This window comes from Aegilops tauschii, chromosome 7, assembly GCF_002575655.3.
Source record: "Aegilops tauschii subsp. strangulata cultivar AL8/78 chromosome 7, Aet v6.0, whole genome shotgun sequence".
Classification (NCBI taxonomy): domain Eukaryota; kingdom Viridiplantae; phylum Streptophyta; class Magnoliopsida; order Poales; family Poaceae; genus Aegilops; species Aegilops tauschii.
The window spans coordinates 242,840,610-242,854,022 of NC_053041.3; positions in this window are offsets into that span (position 1 = coordinate 242,840,610).

A 13,413-nucleotide genomic window follows, 5' to 3' on the forward strand; every position below is an offset into this window, starting at 1 on the left:
AGCTATTGTCTTTATAGCTTCTCCTGAAGTAAGATAATTTGTTTATCATTATTTTACAAACAAATAAGTAAATAAATATGTATATCTATAATTCAAAGTTAGGCCAAAACAAAATAAAATATGTATGCACGACTCACTTTTTTTCATATAGAGCACTCAGTATGAGGCTATGAGCTGCATGCGTTCCTTGAGTAAAATATTTATAGGTGGGAGTTACTGCCTGCATTTGCATGCATGCGGCAGTTACTACATATGGTAGCTGCAGTAGCTCTTAGTGTGTTGACCCGACGGATATTGTTGAGTGATCTAGTATATCCAAGGGCTAAATTAATTTGGATGATGTGGCTCGAGGAGAATCTAGAGAATTCCTAGTATTGGGGGCTAGCTATTTATATATAGTAGATGATGTGATGGACAAGACCCATCCATTAGCTTAGCATATTGATCGTTCAGTTTTATTGCTATTGCTTTCTTCATGTCAAATACATATTCCTTCGACTATGAGATTATGCAACTCCTGGATACCGAAGGAATACCTTGTGTGCTATCAAACGTCACAACGTAACTGGGTGATTAAAAAGATGCTCTATAGGTATCTCCGAAGGTGTTTGTTGGGTTGGCATAGATCGAGATTAGGATTTCTCGCTCCGAGTATCAGAGAGGTATCTCTGGGCCCTCTCGGTAATGCACATCATAAGAAGCCTTGCAAGCGATGTAACTAATGAGTTAGTTGTCGAATGATGTATTACGGAACGAGTAAAGAGACTTGCCGGTAATGAGATTGAACTAGGTATGAAGATACCGACGATCAAATCTCGGGCAAGTAACATACCGATGACAAAGGGAATAAAGTATGTCGTCATTACGGTACGACCGATAAAGATCTTCGTAGAATATGTGGGAACTGTTGGGAAACATAGCATGCAATTTAAAAAAAATCCTACGCTCACGCAAGATCTATCTAGGAGATGCATAGCAATGAGAGGGGGAGAGTGTGTCCACGTACCCTCATAGACCAAAAGCGGAAGCGTTAGACAACGCGGTTGATGTAGTCAAACTTCTTCTCGTTCCGACCGATCAAGCACCGAACGTACGACACCTCTGAGTTCTGCACACGTTCAGCTTGATGACGTCCCTCGAACTCTTGATCTAGCAAAGTGTCGAGGGAGAGTTTCGTCAGCACGACGGCGTGATGACAATGATGGTGAAGTGATCCGCGCTGGGCTTCGCCTAAGCACTACGACAATATGACCGGAGGCGTAAACTGTGGAGGGGGGCGCTGCACACGGCTCGGAATCAATGTTGTGTGTTCTAGCAGTGCCCCCTCATATATATAGGTTGGAGGGGAGGAGAGGCAGCCAAGGGTGCGCCCCAAGTAGGAGGAATCCTACTTGGGCGCCTCCCAATTCGGCCTCCCCCCTTCCATATTCATCCGAAGGAGGAAGGAAGGAGGAGGGAGGAGAGAAGGAAGGGGGAGGCCGAATCCCTCCCCTTCCTTTCCCTCTTCTCCTGTTTCCTTACCCCTTATTTCGGCCTACATGGGGCGCACCAGCCCCCTAGGGGCTGGTCTGTCCCCTTCTTGGCCCATTAGGCCAATGTAGTTGCCGGGGGGCTGCCCGGAACCCCTTCCGGTGACCCGATATGTACCCGATACCCCTAGAACACTTCCGGTGTCTAAATATCATCGTCCTATATATGGATCTTTACCTCTCAACCATTTTGAGACTCCTCGTCATATCCGTGATCTCATCCGAGACTCCGAACAACATTCGGTCACCAAATCACATAACTCATCTAATACAAAATCGTCATCGAACGTTAAGCGTGCGGACCCTACGGGTTCGAGAACTATGTAGACATGACCGAGACACCTCTCCGGTCAATAACCAACAGCGGAACCTGGATGCTCATATTGGTTCCCACATATTCTACGATGATCTTTATCGGTCGTACTGTAATGACAACATACAATATTCCCTTTGTCATCGGTATGTTACTTGCCCGAGATTCGATCGTTGGTATCTTCATACGTAGTTCAATCTCGTTACCGGAAAGTCTCTTTACTCGTTCTGTAATGCATCATCCTGCAACTAACTCATTAGTCACATATTGCTTGCAAGGCTTATTATGATGTGCATTACCGGGAGGGCCCAGAGATACCTCTCTGATGCTCGGAGTGACTAATCCTAATGTCGATCTATGCCAACCCAACAAACACCTTCGGAGATACCTGTAGAGCATCTTTATAATCACCCAGTTACATTGTGACATTTGGTAGCACACAAGGCATTCCTCCGGTATCCGGGAGTTGCATAATCTCATAGTCAAAGGAATATGTATTTGACATGAAGAAAGTAGTAGCAATAAAACTGAACGATGAATATGCTAAGCTAACGGATGGGTCTTGTCCATCACATCATTCTCCTAATGATGTGATCCTGTTCATCAAATGACAACCCATGTCTATGGTTAGGAAACTTAAACTTCTTTGATTAACGAGCTAGTCTAGTAGAGGCTTACTAGGGACACGGTGTTTTGTCTATGTATCCACACATGTATCAAGTTTCTGGTTAATACAATTCTAGCATGAATAATAAACATTTATCATGATATATGGAAATATAAAATAACAACTTTATTATTGCCTCTAGGGCATATTTCCTTCAGTCTCCCACTTGTACTAGAGTCAATAATCCAGTTCACATCGCCATGTAATTAACACCAATATATCACATCGCCATGTGATTAACACCCATAGTTCACATCGCCATGTGACCAACACCCAAAGGGTTTACTAGAGTCAATAATCTAGTTCACATCGCTATGTGATTAATAACCAAAGAGTACTAAGGTGTGATCATGTTTTTCTTGTGAGAGAAGTTTAGTCAACGGGTCTGCCATATTTAGATCCGTACGTATTTTGCAAATTTCTATGTCTACAATGCTCTGCATGGAGCTACTCTAGCTAATTTCTCCCACTTTCAATATGTATCCAGATCGAGACTCAGAGTCATCCAGATCGGTGTCAAAGCTTGCATCGACGTAACTCTTTACGACGAACTCTTTATCACCTCCATAACCGAGAAACATTTCCTTAGTCCTCTAAGGATAATTTTGACCGTTGTCTAGTGATCTACTCCTGGATCACTATTGTACCCCCTTGCCAAACTCATGGCAAAGTACACAACAGGTCTGGTACACAACATGGCATACTTTATAGAACCTATTGCTGAGGCATAGGGAATGACTTTCATTCTCTCTCTATCTTATGCCATGGTCGGGCTTTGAGTCTTACTCAACTTCACACCTTACAATACAGGCAAGAACTCTTTCTTTGACGGATCCATTCTGAACTCCTTCAAAATGGTGTCAAGGTATGTACTCATTGAAAAATCTTATCAAGCGTCTTGATCTATCTGAATAGATTTTGATGCCTAATATATAAGCAGCTTCACCGAGGCCTTTTATTGAAAAACTCTATTTAAGTATCCTTTTATACTATCCAGAAATTCTATATCATTTCTAATCAGTAATATGTCATCCACATAGAATATCAGAAATGCTACAGAGCTCCCACTCACTTTCTTGTAAATACAGGCTTCACCATAAGTCTGTATAAAACCATATGCTTTGATCACCTTATCAAAACGTATATTCCAACTCCGAGATGTTTGCACCAGTCCATAGATGGATCGCTGGAGTTTGCACACTTTGTTAGCATCTTTAGGATCGACAAAACCTTTTGGTTGCATCATATACAACTCTTCTTAAGAAATCCATTAAGGAATGCAGTTTTGACATCCATTTGCCAGATTTCATAAAATGCGGCAATTGCTAACATGATTCGGATAGACTTAAGCATCGCTACGATTGAGAAAATCTCATTGTAGTCAACACCTTGAACTTGTCGAAAACCTTTTGCGACAAGTCGAGCTTTGTAGATAGTAACACTACCATCAGTGTCTGTCGTCCTCTTGAAGATCCATTTATTCTCAGTGGCTTGCCGATCATTGGGCAGGTCCACCAAAGTCCACACTTTGTTTGTTGGGGAACGTAGCATGCAATTTCAAAAAAATTCCTACAATAATGCAAGATCTATCTAGGAGATGCATAGCAATGAGACGGGGAGAGTGTCTCCACGTAACCTCGTAGACCGAAAGCGGAAGCGTTATGTTAACGCGGGTGATGTAGTCAAACGTCTTCACGATCCAACCGATCCAAGTACCAAACGTACGGCACCTCCGTGTTCAGCACACGTTCAGCTAGATGACCTCCCTCGATCTCTTGATCCAGTAGAGGGTCGAGGGAGAGTTCTGTCAGCACGACAGCGTGGCGACGGTGTTGGTGATGTGATCCGCACAGGGCTTTGCATAAGCACTACATCGCTATGATCGGAGGAGTAAACTGTGAAGGGGGCACCGCACACGGCTAAGAAACAACTGTTGTGTCTTTGGGGTGCCCCCTGCCCACGTATATAAAGGAGGGGGGAGGAGGAGGCCAGCCCAAGGGGGGCGCACCAAGAGGGGGGAGTCCTACTAGGACTCCGTTCCTAGTAGGATTTGGCCCCCCTTTCCTTCCAACGGAGAGGGGGAAAGGGGAAAGGAGGGAGAAGGAGAAGGAAAGAGGGGGGCCGCGCCCACTCCCCTTGTCCAATTCGGAATGGGCAAGGGGGAGCACGTGCCACCTCCCGTGGCCTGCCTCCTCTCCTCCATTGTGGCCCATTAAGCCCATTAACTTTCCCGAGGGGTTCCGCTAGCCTCCTGGTACTCCGAAAAATCCCTGAACCTTATCGGAACCATTCCGGTGTCCGTATATAACCTTCCAATATATCAATCTTTACCTCTCGACCATTTCGAGACTCCTCGTCATGTCTGTGATCTCATCCGGGAGTCCGAACAAACTTCGGTCACCAAAACACATAACTCATAATACCAATCGTCATCGAACATTAAGCGTGCGGACCCTACGGGTTCGAGAACTATGTAGACATGACCGAGATACATCTCCGGTCAATAACCAATAGCGGAACCTGGATGCTCATATTGGCTCCTACATATTCTACGAAGATCTTTATCGGTCAAACCGCATAACAACATACGTCATTCCCTTTGTCATCGGTATGTTACTTGCCCGAGGTTCGATTGTCGGTATCCTCATACCTAGTTCAATCTCGTTACCGGCAAGTCTCTTTACTCATTCCGTAATGCATCATCCCGCAACTAACTCATTAGTCACATTGCTTGCAAGGCTTATAGTGATGTGCATTACCGAGAGGGCCCAGAGATACCTCTCCAATACTCGGAGTGACAAATCCTAATCTTGATCTATGCCAACTCAACAAACACCATCGGAGACACCTGTAGAGCATCTTTATAATAACCCAGTTACGTTGTGACGTTTGATAGCACACAAGGTGTTCCTCCGGTATTCGGGAGTTGCACAATCTCATAGTCAGAGGAATATGTATAAGTCATGAAGAAAGCAATAGCAATAAAACTAAACGATCATTATGCTAAGCTAACGGATGGGTCTTGTCCATCACATCATTCTCTAATGATGTGCTCCCGTTCATCAAATGACAACACATGTCTCTGGTTAGGAAACTTAACCATCTTTGATTAACGAGCTAGTCAAGTAGAGGCATACTAGGGACACTCTGTTTGTTTATGTATTCATACATGTACTAAGTTTCCGATTAATACAATTCTAGCATGAATAATAAACATTTATCATGATATAAGGAAATATTAAATAACAACTTTATTATTGCCTTTAGGGCATATTTCCTTCAGTCTCCCACTTGCACTAGAGTCAATAATCTAGATTACATAGTAATGGTTCTAACACCCATGGAGTCTTGGTGTTGATCATGTTTTGCTCATGAGAGAGGCTAGTCAATGGGCCTGCAACATTCAGATCCGTATGTATCTTGCAAATCTCTATGTCTCCCTCCTTGACTTGATCACGAATGGAATTGAAGCGTCTCTTGATGTGTTTGGTTCTCTTGTGAAATCTGGATTCCTTCACCAAGGCAATTGCTCGAGTATTGTCACAAAAGATTTTCATTGGACCTGATGCACGAGGTATTACACCTAGATCGGATATGAACTCCTTCATCCAGAGTCCTTCATTTGCTGCTTCCGAAGCAGCTATGTACTCTGATTCACATGTAGATCCTGTCACGACGCTCTTCTTGGATTTGCACCAACTGACAACTCCACTATTCAATATAAATACGTATCCGGTTTGTGACTTAGAGTCATCCGGATAAGTGTCAAAGCTTGCATCGACGTAACCATTTATGACAAGCTCTTTGTCACCTCCATAAACGAGAAACATATCCTTAGTCCTTTTCAGGTATTTCAGGATGTTCTTGACCATTGTCCAGTGATCCACTCCTGGATTACTTTGGTACCTCCCTGCTAAACTTATAGCAAGGCACACATCAGGTCTGGTACACAGCATTGCATACATGATAGAACCTATGGCTGAGGCATAGGGAATGACTTTCATTTTCTCTCTATCTTCTGCAGTGGTCGGGCATTGAGTCTTACTCAACTCCACACCTTGTAACACAGGCAAGATCCCTTTCTTTGACTTATCCATTTTGAACTTCTTCAAAACTTTATCAAGGTATGTGCTTTGTGAAAGTCCAATTAAGCATCTTGATCTATCTCTACAAATCTTGATGCCCAATATATAAGCAGCTTCACCGAGGTCTTTCATTGAAAAATTCTTATTCAAGTATCCTTTTATGCTATCCACAAATTCTGTATTATTTCCAATCAACAATATGTCATCCACATATAATATTAGAAATTCTACAGAGCTCCCACTCACTTTCTTGTAAATACAGGCTTCTCCAAAAGTCTGTATAAAACGATATGCTTTGATGACACTATCAAAGCGTATATTCCAACTCCGAGAGGCTTGCACGAGTCCATAAATGGATCGCTGGAGCTTGTACACTTTGTTAGCACCTTTAGGATTGAAAAAACCTACTGGTTGCATCATATACAACTCTTCTTTAAGATATCCATTAAGGAATGCAGTTTTGACATCCATTTGCCAAATTTCATAATCATAAAATGCGGCAATTGCTAACATGATTCGGACAGACTTAAGCATCGCTACGGGTAGAAGGTCTCTTCGTAGTCAACTCCTTGAACTTGTCGAAAACCTTTCGCAACAAGTCGAGCTTTGTAGACAGTAACATTACCGTCAGCGTCAGTGTCCTTCTTGAGGATCCATTTATTCTCTATGGCTTGCCGATCATCGGGCAATTCAACCAAAGTCCATACTTTTTTCTCATACATGGATCCTGTCGTGGAATTGTCACGGCAGATGTCCTATTGTGAGGACTTAGCCGTGAGGCCAACACATCTATGTGGTAGCTTGAGAGGGGTTGAGCGGAATCGAGAGACACAACACAAGACAAGGGTTTAGACAGCTTCGGGCCCTGGGAAACATCATCCGGTAACAACCCTACATGTTGTTTGTGGCTAGGTCTCATTATCATCATGAGGGAGTCGCCGTAAACCGGCTCTCCCAGTTATGTCTAGCCCTAAGATTGTTTCTTCTTTCTTGTCCCTCTTTGGGGAGCCCTGCCCCTCCTTATATAAGTTAGAGGGGCGGGTTACATGTGGAGTCCTTTTAGGATTAGGACTAGTCTACCTTCTAATACAAACCGAATACAAGCCCGGGTCTTGACTCCTTGTAAGAGAAATATTCCTCACGCCCTTCCTCTTAAACCGGCCCACCATTAACATAAACCGGCCTTCTGGGCCTTGGGCCTTGTCATCTGTCTGTCCCGCCCGCTGGGTTACCAGTGAGTCATCATGTTCCGGCGGGTTGCTTGTAAACCGTCTGGTCAGGGCGGGTCGCCATTGAATCGCCAAGTGTAAACCGGGTCTCAAGTAAACCGCCAAGTTCCGGCCGGGTCATATTTCCGGCCTGTTTATACCGCGGGGTATATCCCCGACATTAGCCCCCAGTTTAATTTGGATTTATCCATGTTAAACTGATCCTATAAAACAAACACAAGAACAATTTTGACCAGTTGTACTCCGGGTTAAATATTCTTGTAAACCGGCACCTGATCATCTTTAAGTCCTTGTCATTTCCTCCTTCTAGAAAATCCGGGTCAGTAGACCAGCTTCATAATCAATTTGCTTGTAGAAAAAATATTGTAAATAAAGAATCCATTTGACTCGGCCTTCAATGTTCTGGCTTGACAAAAAATAATTGTCTTCAAATATTCAACTGATATTCAGCCGGCTAGAACTTGCCGGTTTATGATTTCCAAAATCGCCGGGTTATAAAAACTGATAATTCCAGGTCATGACTGTTTCCAACGCCGGTTCATGATTGTTGCCAACACCGGTTCATGATTATTGCCAATGCCGGTTCATGATTATTGATGACGCCGGGTTATGATTGTTGCAGACACCGGGTCATAATGATTGGTGACGCCGGGTCAATTTGGTTTGCTCAAAACTGAAAATTGGAAAATACTTCTCCCTTATATCCATATTACCTATAGCCCCCAAGTCTTGAACAGAACAAAGTGATGATTTGAGACTTGTTTCCATATAATTACTTCCACTTTGAAGAAATCCATGTTGTTCATCTCAGTCACTAGTAAAAACTGAATACTCCATATATGTAGCCCCCAAGTGCCGAGTTGTCATGCTTGCAGCATCCTGGGACTTGTAATTTGCCTTATACTCATAAAAAACTTTCAACCAGTGTAGCCCCCAAGGGCCGGGTCATTATGCAATAATGAGCAGGGACTTTGTAAATATAATCATGTAGACTTGAGCAGTGATGTGTAGCCCCCAAGGGCCAGCTTAGTAAGATAATACTGAGCTGGGACTTGATATATACTTCAATGAAAATAACGTTTTATAATGTAGCCTCCTTCATAGGGCTTGAACCCACGTCCACAAGGTTAAGAGCTTTGTGCTTTATCAACTGAGCAATGGATCCTTCAATATAATGGATTTAACGTGTGTACCTTGAATTTTTGACAGGAGTAGTTTGTAGCCCCCAAGGGCTGGCTCACTATGATGTGATGAGTCGGGTCTTCAATAAGGCCAGTAAAAATGACTTTGCATTAGCCCCCAAGTGCCATGGTGCATGCTGGCAGTGACATGGGACTTGCATATTTAATGTAATCTCAATTTAAATAATGTAGCTCCCAAGTGCCGGGTCGTAAGCCTGCAGCGACTCGGGACTATTCCTTCCATTGTAGAATAAATCATATCCTTTGATAAAATAATAGCCATTGCGCTAAAGCGACTTTGAAAACCTCAATAATACCGGTTATTGATAACCATAATAAAAATCCAGCCATGTTGGCTATTGAAGATTTGAATAATATAATCCGGTATGAAAACCTTATTCATTCAATATCATAATGAAAATCCAGCCAAGTTTAGCTATTTGAATAACATAATCCGGAGTTACATACCCGGCGGCTCTTTGCCGATGGCGACTTAATGCGTGTTCAAGATAAACTGGAATTTTCATAACTCGGCGGCTTATAGCCTTTGAGAAAATCCAGAATGGATAACCCTTTTGAAACATCAATTTTGATGATGAGCTTGAATTGATATGATATAGTTCTGCAAATCCTGCACATAGTTTAAGCAGCGTATGTCCTGGCGACTTAACGTCAAAATCCAGGATGGGTAACAACTCAAACATAATATAACCCGGTTTGAGAACCGGTTCATGTACACAAATAAGTAATACGTGCCCTGGCGGTTTACCGCCGGACGGGTCATAATGCCCAACATATAACCCGGGTTTATAACCAAGTCTGCACTTTAAGAATAATCAAATATGAAATATATCATACCTGTGACATTGAATCACATCGTTGGTTTACCAACTTTTTGTAGTAAGGGTGATAACCCAAATCTTGAGTACTGATAACTCCTTCCATAGTGTGCCGGTTTATGATAAAACTGTACCGGGTTGTGATAAACACCGGATTAACCATATATAATACTGGCGACTTATAGTCGAAACCAGACCGGGTTAATAAGCGCCGGATTATAATTGATCATGTATTGACAACTTGTAGTTGAAAGTCAAGCTGGGTTAATGAACGCCGGATTATAATTGATCATGTATTGACAACTTGTAGTTGAAAGTCAAGCCGGGTTAATGAACACCGGTTTATCAAGAACAGTAGAAATCTCATCCAAGGAGAAAAACTTAGCAAATAAAAGCAAATGAAACCCTTGTAGTCGAGGCTTTTCACGGGCTGCCAGGCCCCAAATTCGAGGCTTTTCATGGGCTGCCAGGCCACTGAGTTAAACCATTTTACAAAGCCTTTTAAGATGGCCCTCAATCCTTAACCAATCATCATTTTAACTTGACAAGTTCAGGGTCTTATTAGAGTAACTTGTCAAAGTTCGATGGGTCATACCAGGTTTACCTGGGCGGAGTAACTTACTTAAAAAGGCAGGCTAACCCGGGGTTTTAGGTGTATACACCAGGCTTCCAAGCCATGGCTTGATAGCCTATTACAAGTGTAGATTCTTTGTTCATTTCGACAGCAAAGAATCCCCAAGTAACATTTTGAGTTGTGCTCAATGGGTGCCTATGTTTGAGTTGTTGTTTTGCAACACTCTCTTTGGCCCCGGAGTAATTTGGCTTTGAGCCGATCAAGAGGTGTGACTATGGTTCGAATACGACCAAGCCCCCAAGTGATATTGTGGCATTGCGCCGATCAAGAGGTGTAGCTATGGTTCAAATGCAACCAAGCCCCCAAGTGATTTTTGTATAAAGCTTTGATAAGCTGAATCAAGGGGTAAACCGGACACCGCTTTATGAACAGAAGCCCCCATGTAACCACACATGATAAGCCAATAAGGCAGGATACCCATGTTTGAACCGCACATCATGGCTGCAGGTCCTCTTCGGCAACCTTTAACTTTTTGCAAGAGATAAATTCTTCTTGAACCGGGATTTTGAAATGGATATTGAGAGCTTCAAAGCTTTGTGGGAGAATAGATTTCCCATGAACCGGATTGTAAACCGGATATTTGAGAGCTTTAGTGAGACTGACTTCCCTTGAGCCGGATTTTAAACCAGAATCCTTTCTGATGACCCAGAACTTCTTCATTGAGCCGGGATTTTGTAACTGTTATATACTTTTCGAGCCGGAAATTTTCTGACGGCTTTTAAATTTTCATCAATATAAAGTAGCCTCCGGGACCGGGTTATCTTTCCCTCCATCGTCCTGGGGTTCTTAAATTTGCTGAAACTGGCAATATTTGCTGAGTCATGTCATCGTAGCCCCCGAGTCTCAAAGGTGACTCGAGGAGTTGGCTTGAGACTCTCCATATTTGACCGTGATATAAACCGGCATAACTTGTATATCATTGGCGCTGATAGCACGATGTGAATCCATAGAAGGTTGAGGTGACTGCGGCGGGTTATAGATGATCCCGTATGAGCCGTGTCAGCAACTCGGCCAATGGTTCCTTCCAACTGGCGATTTGAAGTTAACCAAACTGTAGTGGTGGCGACTTGTGCGCCTGCCCATTGGACCACCCAGTGCAGACGGCGGTTGATAGTATATGACAATTTGCCTCCATTTTGTTTGAAAGAAAACCGGGCTACCCAAGCTGTGACTTGCTCATACTCAATAAACAACTCATGCAGACAGGTGCGGCCCGGTATGTTGATGTAGACCAGGCCACGAGAGACAGACAACAAAGACGACCGCAGCATCAGAGGTAGCTTGGACAGATGAGTCGGCCGCATGTCATGGCATTGCAAGCCGGTGCAGACGGGGAAAATCGGCACCGGTGTTGTAAACCGGCACGGACGGGCGAGTTAATGTAGACCGGGTCCGCAGAGGCGGTGGCTTTGTGCACGTCCATTAAACAACGATCAAACGCGATCCCGGCAAGTCGATGTAGACCGGGCCGCAAGGGCGGCGATTTGTGTGCATCCATTCAACGGGTAATATGTCACGGACTATCGCCGGGGGGAACATTATCAGCCCGTGCTTCATTCCCGTGGTATAAATCACATTTGTAGTGAATAATTATCCTGTATACAAAAATATACAGATCAAAGTAATTGTTCTTTGATAAAAACAATATACTTCAGACTTGGCGTACCAGCAGGCCAAGGCAAAGATAAACTGCTCTTTGACAAAAAATAATATGTGCTAATAAAATATATTTTAGATGGATATCACCTGATGTGTTTAGGCCGGAAATAACCCGCCATGAAGTTGATGATCACCACGGGCGAGTCGGCCGCGGGAGCAGACTAGTGAATCGGCCGCGGGGTTGTAAGCCGGTGCGAACGGGGAGAGTGGGCAGCGGGGTTGTAAACCGGTGTGGATGAGAGTCGGCTGCGGGGGCGGACGGGCGACTTATCTGTGGTGTTGTAAACCGGCGCAGACGGGTGAACCGGCTGCGGTGTTTGTTGTTGTAGACTGAGCCACAGAGGCGGTGGTTTGCACACACATTTGTTGAACAATGCGGTATGGTTGGATGCTGACGCTGGATAATATTAGCGCGAGCTTTATATCCGTGATATAATGATCATTCTTGCAGTGAATAATTGTCCTGCATAGAAAACATCGCAAGCCAGAGTAATTGCTCTTTTAAAGAAAACAATATGTAATATAAAAACATACTGGATGGATTTCACCTGATATGTCAGGCCAGAGATTATCCACCGCGGAGTTCGATGATCACCACGGTGAAGCTGAAATCAATCACGGCCGAGCCAGCCGTGGGAGCAGACAGATGAACCGGCCGCGGTGTTGTAAACCGGTGTGGACGAGCAAGTTTGTCCTCCTCGTTGTAAGCCAGAGCGGGCGCGTGAATCGGCCGCGAGAGCGGACGGGCGAGTCGTCCATGGCGCTGTAAGCCGGTGCGGTCGCGAGAGACGGCCACAACGTTGGAAATGGCCCGGACCCAGGCGAGACAAACGCGGACGCGGACGATGAGTCAGTCACGTGTACGGATGTAGCGGGGGCGGCGACTTGCACAAATAATGCTGGCGCGGACCCTTTATGCGACACCTTTGTAAGGAATAATGGTCCTCGTAGTATTGTGCAGTGCTGGTAGGCCCGGCTTGTCGCGGGTACCCCAGGTTGCATCCATGGTCACAACAGTGGCAGCAGGGCGGTTTGTGACGGAAAAACGCCGGAGCGCAGGCATAGTATTTGACTTAAATCCTTGGGTTTGATGCTTTATGTAATGAAACAACATCCCTTAAATCTTGAAAACTGGGAATCGCCGACGTGGAGCAGTGTAAAATTTGGCACAACTGCTGCACTCTTGTACAGCACCACTCCGGTGGGATATGCCTTCTTCGGCAACTTGTGATCTGATGGCCCACGAGGCACGTAGTATGCCGCGCTCCCGTCAGTCT